We start from the raw sequence: 25,625 nt of genomic DNA, 5'->3' as shown, positions 1-25,625 counted from the left end.
ACAAAATCCCAGAGGTGGGCGCGCAGGCGGAACCTTAGTCCTCACCTTTATTTCCCACCTCGGTCCCTAAGGCCTCACTACCAAATCCAAGGCCTCCTTCTTTTATCCCGGTGGCCTGTTCGGTGAATGGTTCTTGAATCTGTAACTACCAATTCCAGCTAAATGATTATGGGACAACAAGGGAGAGGAAGGTCTTCAGTTAGTGTCTCCCCAGCAAGGTCGCGCGAGTGCCCCCTAACGACGAGACCAAGTTCGTTATCATCCCCAACCGCGCAGACTGTAGCCCGCGCGGGCTCGGGCGCGAGCGGCGGCTACCGTTTCCTCCCCAGGATCCCCACTTGGCTGCCTAGTTAGCTCCCAGGTCAGCCTGACCCTGCAGTTATCCCCCGGAAGGCGGAGGAGAGCTGGTCGACCCTGGAGATCAGGGGCGGGAAGCGGAGCTTCTCCGGTACGTCCCGGAGTAGAATGGGAGGGAGGCGGGGTTAGGGAGGGCAGCGGTGAGTAAGTGAGCTGCAACCTGACCCCAGCTCAGACTCCAACCAGTCTGGTGGGCCCAGCCCCGGAGCGGGTCACACCCAACCTGAAGAGGACAGAGCCACAGAAAGGTTCGCCCAGGGCAAGGACCCATGGCCTCTCCATTCCTGGCCGCAGGGACCACCACGGGGGACAGCGGTGGGGAGCTGAGCTCGGGGGCGTCCGCGAGGTGGATTAGTTGAAGTCCCGAGGCAGAGGCCTGCTGGAGCCTGACCGAGCTGTTGGAGAATGTAGGGCTGATTCGCGTGGCCACCAGGGAGCAGCTCGGCTACCTTTACGCCCAGTAAAAGCAGGTAAAGTCTCAGGCAAGGGGCGGATGCCGGGAGCGCCAGGAGGCCTTCTCTTTTCCAACAGAAGCTAATAGTAACCTGCTTGGTAAAAGGCTAGTCGTGAAGTGTGTGTGGGTTCTGTTTCGTTTGTTTTTTCATCATCCCTGAAAGATTAGCATCACTGAAAGATTAGTATGGAAGTGGAAAGGACCTGTCTGCTATCCTAGGAGTGATGCTTAGCTGGACGCTGAATTGCAGTTCTTCTGTCTTCTCTGACTTGCTCAGTGACCTTGCACTCACGCTTTTACCGGTTTTAGAAACTTTACAAGATGAGGATGACAAAATAAGATTTGTCATTCACTCTTGCTAAAGAGTCATATGGATGTAATGTAAAAAAATGTATTATGCCTTAAACATATCAGTTCAAGGGAGTGATATGATTGTACTAAAAGAGGCATGCCATACGAAAGGCATGCCATTGTTGTGATTTTTTAAAGACTAAATACCTTAGGGTTTAAATATGCTTCTGTCTTGGATACAGTCATAACAATTCTAGAGCTCTACAACACCAGATGAAATAATACCCTTCTTTAAGGAAAAGGAAAGGGATTCCCAAAGAGAGTAGATAAGTGCTGAGGGTCATACAGATAAATCAGTCAGAACTAGCACTAGCTTGTAGCTCCCGACTTTAAGCCTCTGGAGTTTACTTGGAAGTGTGGAAATAAAAATGATACTATCATATAACTCATATTTAATTTGTCATTCAAAGAGCATTGGGTTGAGTACAAGAAGGAAAAAAATAATTGCTCTATTACAATCAACCAATACTCGTTCAACATCTTTTATGTGCGAAACACTGGAGTGTTACACCTACAGGGAATGCAAAGAAGCAGGAGATCATGATACTTGCCTTCAAGAGACTTACCTGAGGAGTCTAACTTTGAACACTGAAAATTTGCTGACAAAGTTAACAATTCACGGAAACTCCAGCTCTTTAGAACACTGGAAACAATGAAGTGTTCGTTAATAGCCCATTTTACTTTAGTATATTTGAAAGCCTTTGTTTTGCCTCTTGGTATCTGTTCCTCCGTATGTAAAAAAACCCGTTATGGGGTCTCTCTGTATTCTTCAACTGAATATACTGAATACAGATGAACCTTTCTTTGAAGATTAATGGATATTAGTTAAATTGACCTGAAAGATAGGGTTGCAGACACAAATGGTATAAATCATAATGTGGAGTGAAAATTGCCCTTAAATTGGCCTTGAAATTTGCTTTCTTGCAAAACTTCTGGGTATCTATTTTCTTTCTGATCACTTACCCTGTCTTAGTAACATTAAAATGAGAGTTTTGATTATTTAACAAGAATTTTTTGAACATTGTGCTAGGACCTGTAGCAAGATTCTCTGGGAAGTATAAGATTAATTTTCTCCAAATTCCCTAGAGAACATTCAATTCTAGGGTATATTTTTATTACAGATATCAGTGTCATCATTATTAAAGATTTGATTTTTAAAAGACTTTATTTTATTTTTAGAGAGAGGGTAAGGGGAGGAGAGAGAGAGGGGGGAACATCAATGTGTGGTTGCCTCTGACACACCCCACACTGGAGACCTGGCTGGCAACCCGGGCATGTGCCCTGACTAGGAATTGAACCTGCAACCCTGTGGTTCCTAGGCTGGCACTCAATCCACTGAGCCACATCCACCAGCGCTGAAGATCTGATTTTTAAGGCATCAGTGAACTACAGTCACCTGTCAACCACTCTGTCTCAGGACTACTCATTTTATCCAGATGGTCTGGAAGAGGCAGGTCCCTCACCCTTTCAAGAACTTGATGGTGGTGTGTCTGGAGATACTCTGTATGTGGAAAATAAAATTCTTCATTATTAGAGATTAAGATTATGCTTACTGAGCATCAGACATAGTTTTCATCAGTATCTTCTAGATATCTTATTTTTAACAAAATGCTGAGTCAGTGTTAAAAATAGCATCCTTTATAGAATAAGAAATTTGAAATTCTAACATAATTCCTACAGGGCGGATCACAATTTTTTGTGAAATGTTACATTTGTATTTCAAATAACACCCTATTTTTTTTTTTTTTTTTGGCTGAATGATGTAGGGTTGTCAACAGAAAGGTGATAAAAATAAACTAAGACATGAATGTCTTTTTTTCTCAGGCAGATCTCTAAACTTAATTGCTTTGTTAGTCTCAGATAAGCTTATGGCTACAAAATCATCTTTTAGTCAAATTTTAAAAAGATCACACCAAGGAACAGGTTTTCTCCCTCCTCTGTTCAATAGCTTACATTCTCCCAGTAAAAGGTAACTAATTAACACTTATGAAAACAATAGGACAGTGAAAATATCAGACCCCTTTCGGCTTCATTGTATCAGAGCCTTCAACACTAGTGCAAGTTAGACTACTCATGCACTTCTATTTTACCCTGGGTACACTGGCATTTTCCATTGACAACCTTTGTTGAAATACACTATTTCAAGGGCACTGGATATCTTATATTCTGTATATCACAGAAAACAGAGTTTGGATGCTCTGTTAAAGTGGTACATTTTATGACTCTGCTTTATATCATGCATCCTTATCTAATGATTTAAAAACTGTTACTCATGATGTCCTAAATTCCTACAGTTTTATTTTCTCAGTCTTTTCTGGATCCACAACTGTTCTTTGAATTTGATAACACAAAAGCTCTGTCAGTTGGGATACGATCAGCTGCTGGGCTTTTATTTTCAGCTCACACAATGGCCTGGAGGTAGGTGACCTAGGATTAATAGGGTGGTTCTGCTTAGTGGGATCACTCAGGGGCTTGGTCTTTTTTTGTCTTGGAGTTCATCCATCCCCTGAGGCAACAGTTCTCAAATTAGGGTCTATGGACTGCAGGGAATGCCTTGACCTTTTCAGGGGATCTGTAAGATCAAACTATTTTCATAACACCAAGACACTATTTGCCTTTTTCCTGTGCTGCCATGTTTATAAAACTGCTGATGTATCAGCATGGATCAAGGCAGTGGCATTAAAGTGTACTAGTAGTCATATTTCTTTGCCACCATGCACTCAGAGTAAACACACACACACATAAAACCAGTGTCACTTAACAGTGCTCTGTTGATGTAGCAAAAATTTCTGATTCTTATGAAATATGAACTCCTGAGTACAAGCCCCTTCAGTCCTGTGTGTGATGAAGTAGGGGTGCACACAGAGCACGTCTGCTACCCATGGAATTATTTGGCTACTTCAAGGAAAAGTACATATGTAATTTTTTTGAGTTCCAAGCTCAGCTACCCACTTTTATTTTAGGAAACATTACTTTTACTTAATAGAACAACTCTCAGATAAACTATGCTTATTCAGATTTGAGTATTTAGCAGAAAGTTTCTTTTTTTAAAAAAAGATTTTATTTATTCATTTTCAGAGAGAGGGAAAGAGAAGTTAGAGAAACATCAGTGTGTGGTTGCCTCTCACGCCTCTCCTCATGGGGACCAGGCCTGCAACCCACGCATGTGCCCTGACTGGTAATTGAACTGGCAACCCTTTAGTTCTCAGCCCACGCTCAATCCACTGAGCTACACCAGCCATGGGCTAGCAGAAAGTTTCTTGAAAATGAACAAAGTGAGCCCATCACTTTAGGGAAAACAACTGAAAGTATTTGTTGCTGATGATAACATTTGAGCTCTCAAGTGAAAATTAGGAGTTTGGAAAATCTGCCACATGAGCTTGACAGCTTCCTAATACTTCATAATTTTAACTTTTTTGGTGAGATGAGTGGTGATCAATATTTGGAAGGTTTGCATAACTCAGTAACCATGTTTCCCAAATACTGCATCGAACAGTGTTTCAAATTATGTGTGGGTAAAAACCTTTTAAAGTGCAAGCCAGACCAATGGATTCTAAAATAACAGTATGAAAAATTCACTGATAATCACTTGAGATTCCAGATTGCAAGTAACCTTGAAAATACTGCCACCAGTTAGATTTTGGTGTAGTATCAACAAGGAATATCCACAATTATCTGAAAATGCTACTAAAATACTTCTTTCTTTTCTAACAGCAGATCTGTATGAAACTGAATTTTCTTCATATACTTCAACCAAAGCAACATATTGCAGTAGATTGAATGCAGAAGTAGATTTCTGAGACTATATTCAGGTAGACATTAAAGAGACTTTGCAAAATGTCAAACAATGTCACTTTTTTCACTATTTTTTTTGCTTTAGACTATATGGTTATTTTTATAAAATTTTGTTATTTATGTTACTGTGTAATGAGTTTATTATTTTTAAATGAATTAACATATGTATATAAAATGTCTTTTAATTTTTAATATGATAAATATCAATAGACAAAAACAAAAGCTCTTTGGGGCCCTCAGTTCCTGTAAGTGTAAGGGGATCCTGAGACCAGAGAGTTGGAGAGCTACTGCCCTCAGATCCTCTCTCTGTGGCCAGAGGTGGCTCATCCTTGCCACATGCATATTTTAGCCAGGGCACAGGGAGAGGGAAGGACGAGTCCCCCTTTCTTTTTAAGAAAGGTATCTATATCACCTTTACACACTTCGCGCCCCTGTTCCTGGGCAGGAGTTGCATGGCTACGTGTAATGGTTGGCTAGGTCACTGTGTGTCTGGTCACAGTAATAGACTCCTATTACTGTGGGAGAAATGGGGACTACATCCGGGTATTTGTTTCTGCCACTGGCTGGTATCTGGTTGAACAACAAAAGTAGTAATGGATAGCTATTACTATGAAGTCTAATAGTTAATCTTATCTCATATTTCTATCAGTGCAGTAGTTCAGGTGATTTTAGAGATGCCAGAATTGAAGACTAGATTCTGTGTAATGTGTAAAACGGAAAGTTATAGTAGAGGAACATTGGACTTTGGAGTCAACAAGTCCTGAATTCACATCCTGACTAGTGATTAGGATTCACTAATGTGTGGCCCATTTGACACAGCATAGGTGGAGATTTCGTGCCACCAATGCAGCTGCTGCTCTCTCACCTCCCTGGGGTCCATCCTCACAGGGCTGCTCCTGTGTGAGCGTATGCTTTAGTAACAACCAGATTAATTGTGACGGATTGCTAAGCAAATGGTAGAGATGATAACTGTTACGATTTCAGAGATGGATGAGATCATTGTGGACCAAAAGGATTTTTGAGTCTTGAGTTAGAGTTGTAGTATTTTGAAAAGCTGAGGAAAGAAAAGAAGTCATTACTGGTGAGGGGAATTACACTGAACAAAACTCAGAATAAAAATATGTAAGGCAGTGAGTAGACTAATACAGTGAGTGAATAGACCATCTCCTTGACTTTAGCAAAATTCAAGTGTAAAAGAGTAATGGGAGGTACTGGGAAGGTCCCTGAGAAGTGGATTGGGGTCAGATTAGGGTATTTAGCATTAGGAAAAGTAGGTGTTTTGCTGAACACGTACCTAATACATTCATTCTATAGTCAACAAACATTTTTTACAACCTTAAGTTAGGCACTGTATCAGGTACAGTGATTGAGTTAAGAAGGGCTTCTTATAGGTTGTATTCTAACAGAAAGATGAGACTTTACACAGAACTTTCCGACACAAAGTTAGAGTGACAACTGCGATCACAGATTGGATCCCACAGAGTAAGCGCTAAGAGAGGTCCTCAGAAAGGGAGATCCACTGCTTCCTGCAGCGGCTCATGAATTCAGTAGTTGTGTCAGTTTCCTTTGTGCTTGTTCCCAAATGGAGCTCGTTAATTACTGTGCAGCCTAACTGGATTAAATATAACCATTGGCTGCAATCAAGAAAAGGTTACTGTGGAATAGATAAAATTTACATTGTGGAGAAACCTTTGAAATTTTTGCACAGCTTCCAATGTGTAAATCTATATTGATTAGTTTCATAATAGGGCACTTTAAAAATAGTGTTTTATCCTGGAATTTTGGAGAGATAAAATGCCCATAGCATTATGAGTATCAGCATAAATAAACAATATTATGAATTAGGATAAACTGTACTTTAAAGTTTATTGCATGTTTTAAAATTCTGTATTATAAGTGGTAGGTAGGATTGCATAATCTTTATTTCTAATTTGCCATGTAGGTAACTTGTTAATTTAGGAATGCAGCTGTCACCTATATTTTTTAATGTATTATGGTATTACATAATGTTTAGTGCCATAAGCAAAATGAGCTTGTATTTAAAGTTTGTGTTTTTATTTGCTTTTGGAAAGATGTTAAATATTTTTATTCTGTATAGATGCAAATATTTTCTAACCTGTAGCTTCTAAGTACACATAGTAAATTTGAAAATAAAATATTTATCTAGTATTTCTTTGAAAAATAAGTTCTTGACCCCCCCCCCTTTTATTTAGGTCATAGTTGGAAATTACAATACTCCTAAACCAAGCTTCTTTGCTTTTGAAGAAAGGCAAAAATGGTAAGAAATTCTTGGAATCTTTTGAGGTTGTGGGACATGGTTTAGGAGTTTAGGAATTAGAAAGTGGTGAGCTGATTAATAATTATTTTTATATTAATCTCTCTATTGCATACTGCTCAGGGCCCGTAATTGGAAGAGAGATTAAAAGAATCCTATTTTAGCTAAGTCTCCTGCAGGAAGCTTGTGCTGTGATGTTGGTATGTAAGTAGTTCAATGCATTCCTTATAAAAGTGTGGCTTCTTAGAGTGACCATAGGGGCTGTTGCTGGAGACTTTCCTCTCCTGTCATATAGTCACCACCTCTCCCTCTGGAGGGGTCTTTGGAAGAAGGCCAAAAGGCCAAGAAGTGAGAAGAGCAGGGTAAATCCCCATTTCTTACTCTTCTCTCCTGCCCCAATTGTGTCTCATCTCTAGAGCTCTTCTGTTCCTTGCCCCACCCACCACAGTAAAGAAGTGGTAACCACAACCTCTTGGACAGAAGGGGAAAAAAACAAAAACAAATACTGAGTTCACTTTTTTCCTGAGTACATAAAAAGAGTATATCCTCACCGTATTTTTTTACTTATAATTCAGAGGTTCCCTTTTACCATAAGAGGCCTTATTTGCTCTTACATTGTCTAAATGTAAAATGAGAAATTTCATATGATAGAGTATCTCATTTATAGCAAGAAGGAATTTTCAAAGCATTAGCTCTGGAATTAAATGCATAGATGCTTTTTAAAAATGAAATATGGTTGCAGAGAGAAGTGGTAAAAATGGATTCTAAGTTTACACCCTAGAGCAGTGCTGCTCAAAATATGGTCCCCTGGACAAGTTGCTGGTCTGTGAGCTGTCCGTTACCCAGCCATTAGGAGATGAAGAGCTCAAAGTCCAATGGAAATCAGTCGCCGCATCAAGCACCCTGTTTCCCTGTTTCCTGGGCTGGGGTGTGTGTGTAGACCACTCTCAGGGAAGGAAGCAATGCTTCAGCTTTCTGCCAGGCCCTGGGGTTCCTTTGCCAGTGGTGGCGGATAGTTCTCTAACTCCTCTTTTTTACTGTTGTAGAGAATATCTGATGTAACTTTTATTGTGATTTTTTTGGTTTTAATTTATGAAATTTCATAAGTTCATTATTTTTCCCTATTCCTGCCTATTTTTAAATTGTTTTTAGCAATTCAAAAAAGTTTAGATTTACAACTGCTTTAACAGCTTAGGCAAAAATCCAAATTGGATGATAAAACCATTAGTTGAAAAACTACCGGGGAGCAATATGTATTCAATCCGACACACAATTTGCTTACTAGTTACAAATAAGAAAACAGCTCTTAGTAGGTCCTCAGTGGTGTCATTGATGATGGCAGGGACTGATAATCAGGGCCCCTCTGACAGGATGCATTGTAAAGGACATGTCGCCTGTACACTGCTCCTGACATAGTGTTTAACCTGATCCTAGTAATGATTAATAGTTTTTGGCATGAATACTATAGGTAGGGAAACAATCAGACAAATCCAAATCGAGGGATATTTTATAAAACAACTGGTTTGGACTCTTAAAAATATCATTGTCATGGAAGACAAAAAAGGCTAAAGATTCATGAAGCTCAATGATATGTATGAATCTTGATTGGCTCCTGTTCTGGGAAAAGGAAGCTATGAAGAAAATTATTGGCAAATCAGGGAAATCTGATTGTATTGATGTTAAATTTCTCAATTTGATATTTGCTGATATATTTAGGGTTAAAGTGTTAGGATGTCTACAAGGAACTCTCGAGATTCAGTAAAAAAAAATTTAGAAATCCTCATTGCCGGGAGGGGGAGAGAGGTATAAGGGGACTAAATGGTAATGGGAAAAAAAATAAAGATTGATTATCCTTAAAAAGATGTTAGTTATATTTATCACATGAGCAGAAAGATGGTTAAGTGCTCATGGGACTAAGTGCTGGTTCATAGTGGATCAGTGGGTCTAATTGCTGGTTGGAAGTAGAGTTGGTAGGGGAAGACCAAGCAGGACCCTGTCCTGGCAGGTTGCAGAAAAGAAGACTAAAATATTACTCTTGTTATTTATACTGCATGAAACTACCTTCTTACTGGTGTGTAGGTATTTTTACTTCTGTCCTCATGAGCCCTCACTTTTGAAGTCCCTGCCTGAGACCTCAGGACCTACTGCCAGCAGCTTATAGATGAGAAGACAGCAGAAGGGGGAGGCATAGTTCTTACATCTTAAATAAGAAGCCTGGGGCACTTTTCCAGGAAATGTTGTTTTCTGTGAGGATTAGTTTCTGCATTGCCAAAAGGCTCAGTTAATTCACAAGGTAGTGAATTTTGGTCTGTAGATCAGACATTTTTCATAGAGGGGAAAGTTGGTTTGGGGGAATTATAAAATCTTAAAATATTATAATGGTTTGTGATCTTCCAGAATTCAACAGAAATGCAATGTATCTTGATTACTAAAATTTCATAGGAGAGGGCGTATTGCTGCGCAAAGTATAAATGCAAAAAGTGAGGGCTACTCGTCTATGGCTTATTGTTTCCACATCCCCCAGCCTGTAAATATTTTTTTAAATAAAAAGAGACATGCTGTTTGTGCTACTTACATAGTTAATGATGGTTCATTTTGGATATCCTACCCCATAGGGAAGCATGGAAAGGCTTTGGTGGTTCAAGCCCGAGCCAAGCAGTGCAGGAGTATATTGCAGCAGTTAAAAAGCTAGATCCAGGCTGGACTCCTCAGGTGAGGCTTAATGATTATACATAGCACTTCCTCAAAACACAACATCTTTCTTTCAGGTCAATGTTTAAATCTAAACTTAGGCTTAAGTAATGTTCTTAAGTTTTATTTTCTCAAGTCAAAAGATTCTAAACTTATCACAATATTTATCTACATAAAAATACTATTGCTTAAACATTCACATAACCAGCCAGCTACTAATACTGAAAACATCTCTGAATTATAGGCACTTCTTAAAAGCATAATGATAATTTCAACCACATACAAACTCAGTTTATTTCAGAATTTGAGTTTAACATCAAATCATCATTATTGTCTTAAGAAATAGTAGGTATCTCTTGTTTTTTTTTTAATGAGCCCCTTCTGTGTGAGTACAAAATGCTTAGCGATAGGAATGAACTATGAATAACGCATGCTCCTGCCTTTGGGTGTTGTAAAGTATACTAGAGAAGATGAAACACACCTCAATGTCATTAATAGTACAAAACAGTAGCAGCCAAGTGCTAGGGAATCCAGTGGGAGCAGAAATTCCTTTGAACATTGGGAGCATTGGATGTTGTTCACTCATATGTACTCTCTTTTCCTCATGCAGTTATTGGAGAAGATCTATAAAGAATTTAATAAAGGTGGGGTTGCTACTTTATTTAAATTTTTTAAACCATTTTTGATAGGTGTTTCAGTGGGATAAAGGCTGGATCAGTACCATGTTAAAATACAAATTGTGCATATTTCTTTTCAGTAAAAATATTTAGGCCACACTTTTCAGCAGTGAATGAATTAAGCAACTTTCAATGTTTTTCATAGTAATTATCTCTTGAGTACATATTAATTACTAGTATGAAAGAAATTTGTTCCATTTATCATGAAACCTTAAAATGTCAGAGTAGTAAGGAACCTTAAAGATTATGTATTCTCAGCAATTTTAAGTATATAATACATTATTATTAAGTAATAACTAATAAAAGTACATTATTATTAACTAATGTTTACTATATATATATATTTATATATATTTAAGTTTCAAGGATAATACAAGGAACTTTTGGATGGCTTTTAACTGAAACACCAATTGTTTTTTGTTTGCCTTAGCATACTTTGTTTATACATACATATATGTATACATATAAATTTTTTCAGAAGCTTTTCAAATAAGTTGATGATACCATGTTTCTTTACCACTAAATGCTTCAATTTTTCCTAAGAACAGGTATCTTCTCTTACACAACTACACCATAGTCATCAAAATTGGGGTTTTTTGTTCTGTATGTTTTTTGTCATGAAATCTTTGGAAAAAAATTTTTTTTTAAATCTTAAGAACCCTGGGGCTCAGTCTCTGCAGGACATTAAGTTTTTTTAATTTTTATTTTTTGTGTTTTTTTTTGGTGTTATGAATTCTTTTGAAATTGTTCTTCTTTTCCGAGAACCCCTGGGCTCAGAGTCCCTGCAGGGCATTGATATACAGACATGTAGATACAGATATAGATACACATATATATCAATTGTATATATTTAAGGTGTACAACAGGATGATCTGATAAATGCAGTGAAATGATTATTTCAGTCATACTAATTACTATATCATTTCACATAGTTAATATTTTTGTGATGGGAGCATCTGATATTTCCTCTCTTAGTGTATGTCTAGTACAGTTTAGATCTCTATACTTGTTCATCCTATGTAACTGCAGCTTTGTAACCTTTAACTATCATCTTCCCATCCCCTCCCCAACCCCCACTACAAACCTCTGGTAAACATTATTTTACTCTTTACTTCTCTGAGTTTGAGTTTTCAATTATCTTAGAGTCCACATATAAGTCTGATCATATAATACTTTGTTTGGCTTATTTTACTTACCATAATGTCTTCCAGGTTATCCATTTGTCAACCCTGTCACAAATGGCAGGATTTACTTTCTCATTTCTGAGTAACATCCCATTGTATATTTAAATTATGTCTTACTTATCCATTCATGTGTAGATGGGCACTTAGATGGTTTCTGTGTCTGGGCTATTGTGAAGCATGCTGCCATGCACATGGGATGCAGATACCCCTTTGGGATATGACTGCATTTCCCTTCAGATACATAGCCAGAAGTGGGATCGCTGGGTCGTGCGGGAGTTATGCTTGATTTTTGGGGGAACCTTCATACTGTTACCTGTCACTCTGTTGGTGGGAATGGCAATTTACATTCCCACCAACAGTGTACAACAGTTCTCTTTCCTCTAAATCAGGAATGTTAACATTGATGCCATATTATTGCCAAACCCATAGTTCATATTCATATTTATCATTTACCTGAAAAAATGTCCTTTGTAGTTATTTTTCAAAATTTTAATTTCTCATCCAATCCAGGATCATGCATTGCATCTAGTGATCATGTCTCTTTAATCTTATTTAATCTGGAACAGTTTCTCTACTTTTTCTGTCTTGATCATGATATTTTTGAAGAATTTAGGCCAGTGGTTTGGTTCAGTGGCTCTTATTTTGGGTTTATCTGATGTTTCTTGATAATTAGATTTAGACTATACATTTTTAAGGGGCATTCCACGGAATTATGTCCCTCTTAGTACATTGCACCAGGAGAAACATGGTGTGTATTTGTCCTAGTATTGCTTATGTTATCTTTGATCATTTGCCTTTTCCTATAAAGGAAAAAAAATCTGGTAGACTCCTATTTTCCCTTTGTAATTAGTGAGTAATTTCTAGGGAGATACTTTGAGACTATGTAAGTATCCTTTTCCTAATCAGATTTGACCCTCTAGTTTTAATAACCATTAATGAATTTCTAACTCCATAATTTTTTCTATGTTTATCATTTGTCATTCCCTTCTGGGGTTTCTCTTCTGCCCCTATTTTATTTATTTATCCATTGTCAGGAACTGGGGAAGGTCTACTTCCAAACTAATAAGTTAGCCTCTTACTGTTTCTTGGATCCTGGCAGAGGTACAAGACTTTGGGTCTTAGCAAAGAATTTTATTAATCCTGGCATGGCACACTGCATGAGCTTCATAGACTTGCATTGGTTTCCCATGTCCCAACTCAAATCCACTGGGGATGGCACAGGTGGGCCTAGGTAGATTCTTGCATATGCAGTGGGCTGTGCTCTAGGGAAGAAGACTGAGCTTTGGGTATTTACCACTTTTATAGCAGGTGGAAGCAAGCCTGCTCTTTGTCAGGGTTTGGGAAGACATGACCTCGTCCCTGAAAGTGGCCCACTACACACACAACCCTGAGCAAGGCTCAAGTAGAGAGTGCTCAGAGCCTGCCTGCCACACTGAATGAGAAGGAACACTCAGGGTCCCTGGCTTTTTGCCTCGCCCAGCACTCATGTATGTGTATCAGTGTGTATTTGTGGATTTTTGTTTTAGTCGGTGGTTGTTGTCCATTCCCATCATTATTTATTTGGCCACTGGGAACACCTTCGAGATAGCTCCTGTGTCCTTTTGACATATAACCATAATTCTTTGAGCATTTTTTTCTAGCACAAGATGTTTCATGCTGCATTAGTTTCCTATAGTTGCTATAGCAAAGAATTGCTAACTGGCATTTTGTAGTTCAAAACAAGAAAAATTTGCTCTCTCACAGTTTTGGAGGCTTGAGGTCTGAAATCAAGTTCTAGCAGACCCATGCTCTCTTTGATGCCTTTAGGGAAGAATCCTCCATTGCCTGGACCAGCTTCTGGTGGCCTCAGATATTCCTTAGCTTGTGGTAACGTAACTCCAGTCTCCATCTCTGTCTTCACGTGGCCCTCTGCCCTGTGTCTCTGTATCCAAATCCCCTCTCCTGTCCTATAGACACCAGTCATTGGATTAGGACTCCCCTTAGACCTCATCTTAACTTTTTCCCCTACAGCTTCATTGAGATATGATTGACATATAACATTGCATAGGTTTAAGGTATGCAACATGTTGATTTGATTTGATATACTTATATATTGCAAAATAATTACCACCATAACTAATACCTCCATTAGGTCACATAATCACTATTTATTTTTTTGTGTTGAGAATATTTAAGATCTACTCTCTTAGCAACTGCCAAATATATAAAAAGGTTATCAACGATAATCACCATGCTGTACAACAGATTCCCCAGAACTTGTCTTATAACTGGGAGTTTGTGACCTTTCACCAATGTTGTGACCTTTCCCTTTCCCCTTTTTTCCAGTGGTTTGAAATCCATGATATCCTGAAACTTGGGTCTAAATCAAGAGAGCGGAGGGAGCCTCTTTGCATTAGGTTCACTCTATGTAATATTTGCTGTGTTTACTAGAGATGACTTTCTCAGACTTTGTTCACATTTGATTTTTTCAGCTTGTAAGAGCTAAGAGTCCAGCTTGAGGACTGAAGCACCAGACATTTGCTGTCTGTTCCTGCTGTGCTCACATGTTGCAGGGCTGGCAGGCATCCCCCACCCTGAGGAGCCATCACCCCCCCACACACACAGCATCCTGTCCTGAGGCCTTGGCTTTCTCTGCCCCAGGCAGGCAGCTGGGCACATCTTCAGTTGGGGGTCACTGAGTGTGGCGGGAACAGCCATATGCTAACAGATGGTTTATACAACTGTAAAGTTACAGCACTAGAGGTAGTGTCTCTGACATTACAAACAAATGCAAGTAATGTCATTTTTTTTGTAATGTCAGAGAACTACTTAGGACCATGTAAGTTTTCCCACATACCCACTTAGATGGCATATGTGTGTCTAGTAGGCAGTGGCAGAGGGAAGAAAGGACATTAATGATGGCTGTGCTGTGCATGTGCACATGTGTGCTTGTAGTCTGTCTACATGGAGGTATTCACATGTCTTGTGACCACCTCTGTTTAGAGGCTTTGTCACTCTTTAACAGCTGACACTATCTCCTGCCTGTGATCATGCTTTCTCCCCTCTGAGTCACCATCTGGGCTCCAGAGAAACAATTGCTTCTAACACTTCAGAACCCTCTTGGTTGTACCTTGACTCCCTAGAGTGGTTGTATATCTGAAAGCCTCTGAGCAACACATCATGGTTGTTGGTCAGTGGGACTTGCACATGCATTCATGTTTTGTGTCCTTATGAGGAGCAGCCTTAACTTCAACAGTTCTGTCACTCTTGGCCTATTGGAAAGCAGAGCTCAAGTATCCTCAACTACCAACTCTAGGACTTAGTATCCCCTTTCTCAACCACAAAACAGAAATATAGAACCTAAGCTGATGACTAGTACAACTTCTGACTTAAAATAATTGATCATAGTTTATTTCCCATATAAATTATTTCCAAGATATACTGACATAGCTTGAATAACTTTGGAAAAACTTGGAAATTCTATGACCAATGATCTGTCACACTATAAGCATTTAAATGTCTTCGAGGACTCAAACCAATGGGAAGCAGAACATGTCTCCACTCCTAGGGTAGGAGGAGCCCTGAGAAAATGTGCCCTGACTTCTTCTCAGGTCCAAACAAATCTGCAAATGATAGTTCCAACAAAAGGGGTTGGTGTCAAATGAGAAAAACCACAAAGAAATCTCAAAGAAGGTAAGTGTGTGTAGGGGTGATTCTTAGGAAATCTGGCTACATTGAAATGTTGGGTTTTCTTTCCTTCTCATTGAAGATCCAGCTTCTTTGGACTCTTGATTATTCCTCAGAACTGAGAACCATGTCAGTTTCTACAGAATATTTAAGACAAAATACATGGTCTCAGCCAAACCCACATTGTACAGAAGAGAATTTGATTCTTAGACCTCATTGGACTTGGTTTAGCTCCCCCTCCATTTGTCGGGTGTACTCATGTTTGTGAATCAACTGCTTATTTCAGAGCTGGGACTGCTTATCATTTCTTGGATCTCTACAAATCCTATACTGCCATACTAAACTGCAAGAGACATGGCTATGATGAGTTAGAGCCAACTGACTCTCCATTGCTTGCATTTCCTTCATGACATTGAAACAGTGGGATGTACTTTTTCTCATCATCTCCACCAGAATTGCCATGTCTTGCAAGCCATCCCCAAAATGGAAATTCTTGGAAATAGAGTTCTGACTCATTGCAGTTTTCTGGGCACAACTTTTTTCCTTTAATGTTTGTCCAGCAAAAATGGAATTGGAAAGAATCAGTTTCCTAGATCAGTAAGCAAGTATGAATGGCAAATTTTTAAATTTTTTATTTAATTGATGAGCTTTTTTTATGGCAGATCTTCCCTTTAATCATCAGTGAACAAAATGGGGCTGCAGGCCGAGAAGGTACAAGAGTGGGACTGAAAGTACAGAATCCCCAAGACACACACTGGGAGCCACCAGGGTTCTGTTGGTGACAATTAGATCACCATTGTTAATACTTCTTTTTCTGAAGGCCATAAAGACAGAACCAGGACAAAGGGGATGCCTTCTGATCCTACTGGTACCTGTTATACCCTCTACAGCAGTGGTTCTCACCTGAGCATGGGAAGGCCACTATTCTGATGCATTTTGGTAAAGGGAAGTGTGATTAGAACCAGGAACTGTGCATAACCCACAGCTTTTCCCATGTTTAGGTGCCACGTTGACAACCTGGGCCAGTCCATGGAAGACTCCCATGCAAATGTGTGTCAGAGCAAAGAGTACATCACTACTACTGGAAGCAACTTAACATCCCCAAAGTTCAAGACCCGTAAACTTCATCAAGCCTTTACAAAGTTTGGCCTGATACTGCAAACACTGTCCAGAAGGAAATACAACTCACCCAGTGGTTTCTCTCCCTCCTGACAACATATGCAAATGTAGAAACAGCCACTTACTCTTTCAACATAGGATAGCTTTTCCACTTTTATCAATTCAAGCTTTCTCCAGGCCCCTGTAAGAATACATCAGTACTTTGTAGCAGATGATGGTTCCAAAAAAATAGTACCTACAAAGTGTCACTTTTGAACTGTGGCCCAGGGATCTTCTGCTCCAGTTCCACAGTCAGACTCTCTAGTCCTGCTTTTTCCTTCTTCATAACTTGGGGCTCTTCTCCTCACTGGGACAATTTAGAGACACGCTGTTCTTAGTCTTGGATGTGATGTTTTAATAGACTGATCTCTTGCTCCCTCTTCTTGAGTTTGTCTTTGCCATCCTCTACTTCTTGAATGAGGCCATTCACAGAAGATTGCAAAATAACGTAATTACTTTTGGCCTGGTCAAGGCCTTGAAGCAACTGACACTTCTCAAGCTGAAGATAAGCTATTTGAGCACTCAGACACTGTTCTCTGGCCTTCCAGGTCCCCTGGTCATCACTCAAGGCAGGCTGTTTCTCCTTTAGCTCTTTCAATTGTGCTTGAAGCTTCTCCTCAACAATTTTGGATCCTTCTTTCAGTGTAATGTTTTTCTGCTATTGTTTTGCAACTGATTTTCAAATGAAGGTTTTAATATTTCTAATTCAGATACTCACCCTGTTCTTTATGTAAATCTTTTGTCAGATTTTCTTTTTTTGACTATATGTTGCCAAGATCTTTTTCCAGATCTCTAAGACTTGAGGCTATCTCCTCCATTTTTGCTTTTATCTTCTTTACCCCTGCTTTGGTGTTCTCTGCCTCCTGAGTCACATGCTCATGGGTTTTTTTGGACTTCTTTAGTTCTTTTTCAAGGTTCTCAACCCTATCCCTGTACACATCTGCGTGCTGCTTAGTTTCATGCAGTTTTCCTAAGACTTGTATCTGCTTCTTCTCATCATCATCTATTTGGACTTTCAGCATTTTGATGTTATTTCTCACCTAGTGCACTCCCTGCATTGGGAAGCCCAGGCTCTGTTCCTGGATCTTCTTGGTTCCTGGGTCCTCACACAAAGCTGCCACCTCCTTCATCAGCTCTTTCAATTTTGTTTTAAGCATTTTCCACTGCAGCTTTAGATTCTTCTTGCATCTGCCTATTTTCTTCTTTGCTTCCAAGAGATATTTAAGTGAAGAGAGTAACATGTCCAATTCAGACACTTTACCCTGTTTGCCTTATAGTTGCTGGGTCAGATTTTCTTTTTCAGACATAATCGTGACAAGGTCCAATTCTAAAACTTTCACGTGTTTGGTTATTGATCCTATTGTGTTTTTAGGGTCTCCACCACTGCTTTAGAATACTGGGCATGAAGAATCACCATCTCTTGGATTTTTCCAGCCATCTGCAATTGGCTTTCAAGTTTCTGAACTTTATCCTGAAATGAATTATTCTTACTCTCATTTTCTTTCAGTTTCTCCAAGATGTTCTTCTCATCAGCCTACATGCTGACCCTCAGTGTCTCCATGGCATTTCTCAGCTGATGCTGCTCATCTTGCACTGAGCTCAGCCTCACAGAGACCTTGCCCTTTTCCATTCTTGCAGCCTGCAATGCTTTAGTGACAGTCATCTTTTCCTCTTCCGATTCATGTAACTTGTTCCACAGGCTTTTGGATTCCCTCACAAGTGCTTCTCTCATTATTCAACTGTCCAAGTTTGTTTTTCAGTTCATTTTCCCCCAAAGACAGTGCCTGTGAGTCCTTTTCCAAATTCTGCAGCTGCTCCTGGAGGTGGACTTTTTCTTTTAACAGCTCTCTTACAGCAGAGGACAAAGTCTGGAGGAGCTGTGTCTTTTCCTTCAGCTCAGCTTCCACCATGTCAATGTGATAAAGACACTCCTTGATGAAACTCCAGCTCTCGTATTTTCTCCTTCATGTTTTTAGACATCAGGTGCATTATTTTCCATTGACAAAGCATCTAACTCTCCATGAAGCTGGTTTCTTTCACTTGTGACAACAGAGAATTTTCCTAAAGACAATTTATGACTCCCTGCTTGTTTTCATTGTCTTTTTCTAAAAGTAGCTTCTCTGAACTATCGCTAAGTCAGTTTCCACAGAGTAGGAACAGTGCTCGATGCTGCCTTTCTCAGACTTGATCCTCTCCAGCTCATTTTCCACATTGAGAAATTTTCTCTCTCCAATTTTCATTCATTATCTCAGCTACATTATCTTCAGTAACTTCAGGTGACAATTTAGCTGTGCCATTTCTAAACTAGAGTTTATGCCTGCTGAAATTTCACCTCTCTCGTGGAACTCTGGGTTATCACAAGGAAAGCATTCCAGTTTTCTCATTAAATCTGTCTTATTCTTTCTAAAGTTCCTCAACTGTTTTTCCCCAATTCTCTGCATGTTTCAATCTTGGTAGTTAGTTGTGCTTCCTGTAAATTGGGTTTTGAGTCTAACTCTTTCATTTCACTTAGCAAAATTTCAACATTTTTGTCACGTTCCTCTATGGTGTGAAGTAATCTCAAATTCTCATTTGATGTCTCTTTTACCTTCAGTTAGAGAGTCTGAATGGTTACCTGAGTCTCTAGAAAATTCACAGGTACCAGAGCATTAGGACCAGAAAGTGACGATTCAAGAATGCACCCTGCCAAGTCTTGGGCTTTTTCTTTCACTAGGGAATCAGAACTGATTTCTGGAGACTGCTCCTGAGAACCTTCTCCCACCAGCATGACTGCCTCAGTCTTGGTCACTTTCTCCATATCTGGGCTGAGATCTGCTGGACATCTCTTTCACAGATTGGATGAAGATCCTGCTTGGATGTTCTGTCTTTGCTTTCCAAAGCATTTTCTTCTGATCTGTTTGTGTCACAGCTGTCACTTCTTCCCTGGAGAACCTGTGGCTGTAATATATAATGAGAATGCATTTCAATATTGAGGGAGAATCAGGAAAGATCCAATAGGCTTAATTCTTGCTTTGTAGACACTGGATTCTTGCCTCTACTACACACATCCTTTCCAATGACATATTTCCTATGACATTCTCTCCTCTCCATCCCAATGTCAACACAGTTAAACAAACATTCAGGGGGTATCCTGTCTGGCCAAGGCAGTGGCAAAAGTGTTTGTCATGAAGACAGACCCTCTAGTTGTATGATTGTCCACACTGGCATGCACTTAAATTTCAATGTTTTTTTCTTTCTAGGAACAGTCCAGGTAGCCTAAATATAAGTTTTCCTTTGTGATTATCAGACATGATGCTAACCAATTCCACATAGAATGCTCAGCCTCCATGTTAGCATTTCTGGTATTCTTTAATAGGAGACGGTAGTGAGGTGTTACGACTAGATTGTCAGCCCAAGGACTTAAGCCTACATTTACTATCTGGATTCTCAGAGAAACTGTATGTCTGGACATCACCTTCCTGTCCTCTGTCAAACATGGGTCAGCTGCTGTGACTACCCCTACTGCCTCCTCTCTACTTGTCATTTGCATCATACGATGGCAGGTAGAGGGAATGAAGCAAGACACTTCAACTCTGCAACATTAGTACTTTAGCTGGTAGACTACAAGGACAAAGTCATAAGTAACTCTTGGGGACTGCCCTGCCTGGTTTCAGGAACTGAAACCCACCATGGCTAAGGCTGAATGAGGGACTTTCGGACCATAAGCCACTAAGGAGACAAAGCTTATCTCCCTGGCAAGAGTGCCACTTCTTCTTTTTCCATAACTGGCCTCCAATGCTTTAATCAGTTAGCCTGTGATGGGTAAGATTCCCCAAGGGGGAAATCACCTAAGACAGGCATGATCATGTGAAGGCCCCAGGGAAGTACTTAGAGGGCTATGGAGGAAGGGAGTGATGGACCCTTACCCCCCAGCTTTGAAGTCTGAGTCCTCTGTCTTCGAGGAATCTCTGGGAATTCTTTGGCTATCTGCCTCCTCTGCCTGACTTAAGCCTGAAAACAATGACAGAGGGTGGTGCAGCCTTGTGCTGGGAATGGTGAGGTCCCTAGATGATCTGGCATGAGAAAGAATTCCTAACAATCCTGTGAAGCCTGCTTTGCTTAGACTGCTTTTAGTTAAATGATAAAGGCCTGAGCAAAAAGTGAGTTTATGTTCCCAAAGTTCTGTAGCCTTTTAGCTGATAGACCCTAACTTAGGAGAAGCCCTAATGGTTCTTTGTATACTGTCTACTGTTTACTGCCTGACAATGATTGATAAGTTGTGCCTGAACTCCTGTGCAAAAAAAAACAAAAACAAAAAAAAACAATAAGAGACTGTCTAGGCAAGGGTCAGTGCTCTCTCTCCCTTTGAGAGAGTTGCCAGGTTGCTCCAAGCTGCTCTCCCCTTGAGTGGGTGACCAGGCCATTCTGAGGTTCTCCCCCCTTGAGGGAGTGGCCATGCCGTCCCTTTTCCTCCACAGGACTCAGTAGTCCCTGTGAATTTGTCTCATGTCTCATCCATGATGCCACGGGCACTGTGAGCCAGTGCACGTCTCAAGCAACTAAGCAATTTCACATTCAATAAAGAAATAAATGCCTTTTTAAACAACTGATATCAAATCACAGATTTGGATCAGGGTAAATGGTGAGGAAACAATTTGGTAATCTGTAATAAACTCTTACATTTGTTTCATGGCTGTAACTCTGTAACATTAAAAATAGCTGGAAAGTTCTAGAGATATTAACATTCACATCACATTCCCATTCCTAAGCTCTAATGGAATATGTAAGTGTGCTTTATTAACTCACAAAGAATAAAAACATACAATATAGACTTCCTGAAGACAACTCTTCTGACTCCATAATATAATTTTGTCCAGGAGACTTTAAAAAAAAAACTTTATAAATGTCCCATATTAGAGTGTTTAAATGTAATCGCTGTAGAAATTTACCTCCCCCAAAAGGTTTACTCACATTCCTAAAGTTCTTTTTTAATGAAGAATTATTTTATTACATGTCCATAATATCATCTACCTTTTAAACATATTTAGTATTTAATGTTTGCAATATTTTTTAAATTTGCGACTAAGCTATGTTCATTTTATTTATTTACTTTTACTTTTAAAAAATATTTGAATATAGTTGTTTCCATTTACCCGTCACCACTTTCTTTCACACTACCTATGCCCACCTCCCACCCTCAGTCTGACACCATCTTGGCTCCCTCCATGGGTCTGTCATACATGTTCATTTAAAGTTCTGGTTTGAATTTTAGAAAAATCTTTAAAATATATTTTTATGCCTTTAACCGTTACTCTACATTTGAGCTATTTATACTCAAATGCCCTGTAGAAAGCAGAAGAAACACATTTTTTTGTTATCACAAAAAATCTTGGCGAAGAAAATTCTTTTCTAAAATTGTGAATATTATTGGATCAAGGCTGCAAAAAGGCCATCACATATAACTCCTTTATTTCAAGGAAGGAAGAATGGAAATATAACCAGTGCATGAAGAACTTAATTTTTTCAGTGTACGGAAAATGCACCAGCTCTATGTCAAGCAGATTTTTCTCTCCTGCTATTGTAGCCTATATGAAAGCACTTTCTCAAATGCACACTGCTATAAGGCCTCTAATTAACTTATTTTTGCCTCTAATAAGTTTTCACCTCTGCCTTTAATCTTTTCTGTTCTTCAACTTCTTTATTATGTTTTCCTTTTCTATCTTCATATTTGGAAACTAAACACAGACAAGGAGATACATATTTACTTTGGTCATTGACTTTGTCAACTCACAGATTAATCATTACAATAGGTAGTTCAGAAATGTGTATCTTAGTACAGCAGAAAGAACACTTCCATTCGGGCAACATATATTGGTCAAATTCTTCAAAAATCGAAATCCATGGAAACAGGCGTTTTAAATGTTCAGAAATGAAATTCTTCTTGAAACACACCACAGAAGGAAAAGTAAAAGGTGTAGGCTGGCCAATATGTCTGCTTTTTAAAATAAGTTTCTGCAGGAATTCAGAAAAGCCTGGCAAGAGTAAAGACGCTGAAGTCATTAAGGTCCCTGAAAATGGCTACAAGGAAGTTTCATGGTGGGTGCATTTTCCTAAGATATGAGCTAAATTTTGAAAGGTTCCCTAGAACTGGTTCACACAACTTGGTGGAATTTCTAAATGTAAGTAAAAAAAAAAAAAGAGTGAAACCTAGAGTCTTACTAAACTGATGGCTCAATAGAGTTCAACAGATGTACCAATGTACAGGTTACAGCAAGTAGTTGCATTTTGTGAGTGCTCAGAGTAGAAACTGAATTCAAAGCCGAATTAATTCACTTCTTTGTCAGAACAGAAATCTCACTAGAAGAACTATGGGTGTGAAGGGGAAAACTGCTTACCGCTATAATACTGAGTTGGTGTTACTGGAGTTGTAAACATTTTTTGTGCTGTGTTACATGCACTCCCAGAGACATCTGCAGCTTCCTGGCTTCTTTCAAGTTCAGATTCATAGCTGTTGGGGAAAAAAAAAAACATTAGAGGATGCCCAATCAAAACAAAAGCCACAGAATAGCAACACCATACTGTTCCCAGAGAGGTATAAGCTTACAAGACTCACCATGTCAGAACTCTTAGCACTTCATTTACCCAATACACATGTGACAGACATAAAGTCAGTGACCTGTCTTTAAAGGGACTTAGGATACTTAGGAAAACAGAAATAAACCAATAATTACAATGTCATGAAGGCTATAATGAGCACCTATAATAACCACACAGAGTGCAAGAAAGAGTTGGGAAGTTGGGGGGGATATATTCCAAGTCAATTTTATATTCTAAGCCAAAGAGAGAGTCAGGGGTATAAAAGAATGCAGAACTTCATAAACATATGAAAAAACTGTAATCCCTGAAGCATGGGTTAAAAAATCACAAAACTGGATGGCATTACTTATGAAGTCATGACAAAGCACAGACTCGATTTCTGTACCACGTTTTTATGGCATTTTATTTATTTACATATGTATGTATTTATTTTGTGTGTTGTGGGGGCAGCTTCTCTATGTGCCCCCGGTTCCACAGACACAAGTGAGTGAATAATGACTGAGATATGCTGGATCTGCTTAGGGGAAGAGGAGTGGGCTGTAGCCAGTTACTCTGGGGAGACAAAGGCCAGCAGTGGCCAGTTTCTCTAAGGAGAAAAAGGCCCCCGGCGCCCTCATCCATAGCCTTTTATTGGGTTGTAACACACAGGAATACAGTGTGACAAGGATCAAACAGTAGATAGCATTTCAAAGATATCTGAGGGCTTCAGAGTCTGAGTCAGTGTCTGTTAGGAAGAGAGTTGCAGAAACTTTGGGAGACATACTCATTTCCTCTCGGACCCTTATCATATGAATGAAAGCACTCTTAGCAGAGCAGATTTCACAGGTTTATCAGCAACTCTTTGTGATGCCAGGTTTTTCCACAGGGCACACTCTGGCAAGGCAAGGAGCTGTACCTCTCCCCAACAGGTATTCAGGCTTAAGGGGATTAGATCCAGGAAGTGCTTCTCCCAGAGAACATGGGGACTCAGGCTTTGTCAAAGCCAGGGGGCAAGAGTCCATTGCTCTTTGTTGCAGCCCCCTGAGTCCTTCCATGAAGGCCTCCCAAGTGATCGAGTCTGTCTTAGGTTGTCCCCCACTGTGAGGGTTCTTACCCATCATTGACTTCCAACCAAGTTTTGGGGTCAGGGAGAAGAACTGAGGCAGTGTTTGCTATTAGAGACAAGCTTTGTCTCCCGTGGCTGGCATTCCAAAGGTTGACTCTCCCCTTAGCCACAAGGGGTAGAGATACAATTCCTAAAACTAGGCAGAGTGGTCTACTACAGTGTGTGTATGCAGGTAACAGTTTTAAAACACATATAAAAATCAAGTTAACAGCGCATAATATATGGCTCAATACAAAGAAATAGGCAAAGTAAGCTATATATATTATATATATGTACAGAATATCTCTACCATTTAAGTTCTGAAGACCTTTCAGAATCAAACAACATAGAAGAATATTCAATTCTTACAAGTCTCTAATGTCTGACTTTAGCTTAACATAGAAATATAATGAACACCCTATTAGAATGGCTAACAGGAACCACTTTCTTTGCCATGGATACAGTCCTCAAAGGAGAGAGTGAAGACAGTTCCTGAGTGTCCCAGCTACCAGTCTGGACTAATGTTTCTTACTTAACTACTTTGTTGTCAGAATTCCATACTGTCCAATTTTCTGGCAATTCTGGTCCATTTTTTTTTTTCAGTTTCCTTCTATCCTTCCTTTCGTTGTGCAAGGAGGCAAAATGTATCTACCTATGCCTCCATCTTGGACAGGAGCTTTGCAGATGAATTCTGAAATGTCTTGCAAAATCAGTGTTTCTTTTCCCCCTTCAAAATTTACCTGTTAACCTCCCCTTTACTTCTTCTTTCATTAAAAAAGTAATTTATTTTCAAATGTTATATAAAACAATATGCTGCCATTATTTGTTTATAAACAATTGTTTCTCTTTTTGTTAGGCAGAAAAACACAAACCACTACCACTAAAAAAGCACTAAAATAAGCTGTTTTCTACTTCCTTTAACTACATGAGGTTACCAAAATTCCACAGTTTTAGATCAACCTCTGAGGTGGTCCAACCAAACTTGGTGAGGTGTTGCTAAAACATAATCAGTGCCTGTTGATGGAGAAAAGAAGCTCTTGCCCTGTACTGGAAGGTTAACAGTGAGAATTTCAAAGCTATACTAAACAGTTTTTGTGGTCTCATTTTTATACTCTTTAATAGTTTTTAAATGGAAGAAAACTACACTCTTAATAGTTGTTATAGTCTGGAGTTTATGTAGTTTATAAACTTTTAGGAACATCTGTATCCACATTAGAAAATAAGAATATTTCAAACTAAATGTACTACAGGGGCATCCTGACCCCATGAGGGTATCCTGACCCCAGACCTCATTGGTGCTATAAGGATGGCATCCATCCCCATGGATGACAGTGATGATAATAATTCTGACATTTAA

At 39.4% G+C, this 25,625-nt stretch overlaps 1 long non-coding RNA gene across 1 annotated transcript; it reads left to right on the top strand.

Moving 5' to 3' along the window:
- The first annotated feature begins 530 nt into the window (after positions 1 to 530).
- LOC119056786 (uncharacterized) lies at positions 531 to 21,459 on the top strand. Its single transcript, XR_005083946.2, has 5 exons — positions 531 to 827; positions 4,877 to 4,974; positions 7,171 to 7,235; positions 9,848 to 9,944; positions 16,452 to 21,459. It is a non-coding gene; the product is annotated as an uncharacterized LOC119056786 (long non-coding RNA).
- Positions 21,460 to 25,625: the final 4,166 nt, after the last annotated feature.

Source organism: Artibeus jamaicensis, unplaced genomic scaffold (assembly GCF_021234435.1).
Source record: "Artibeus jamaicensis isolate MK-2021 breed Jamaican fruit bat unplaced genomic scaffold, CSHL_Jam_final contig_475, whole genome shotgun sequence".
Classification (NCBI taxonomy): domain Eukaryota; kingdom Metazoa; phylum Chordata; class Mammalia; order Chiroptera; family Phyllostomidae; genus Artibeus; species Artibeus jamaicensis.
Note: the sequence above shows the minus strand (reverse complement) of the source record. Positions and strands in the feature narration are given on the sequence as shown.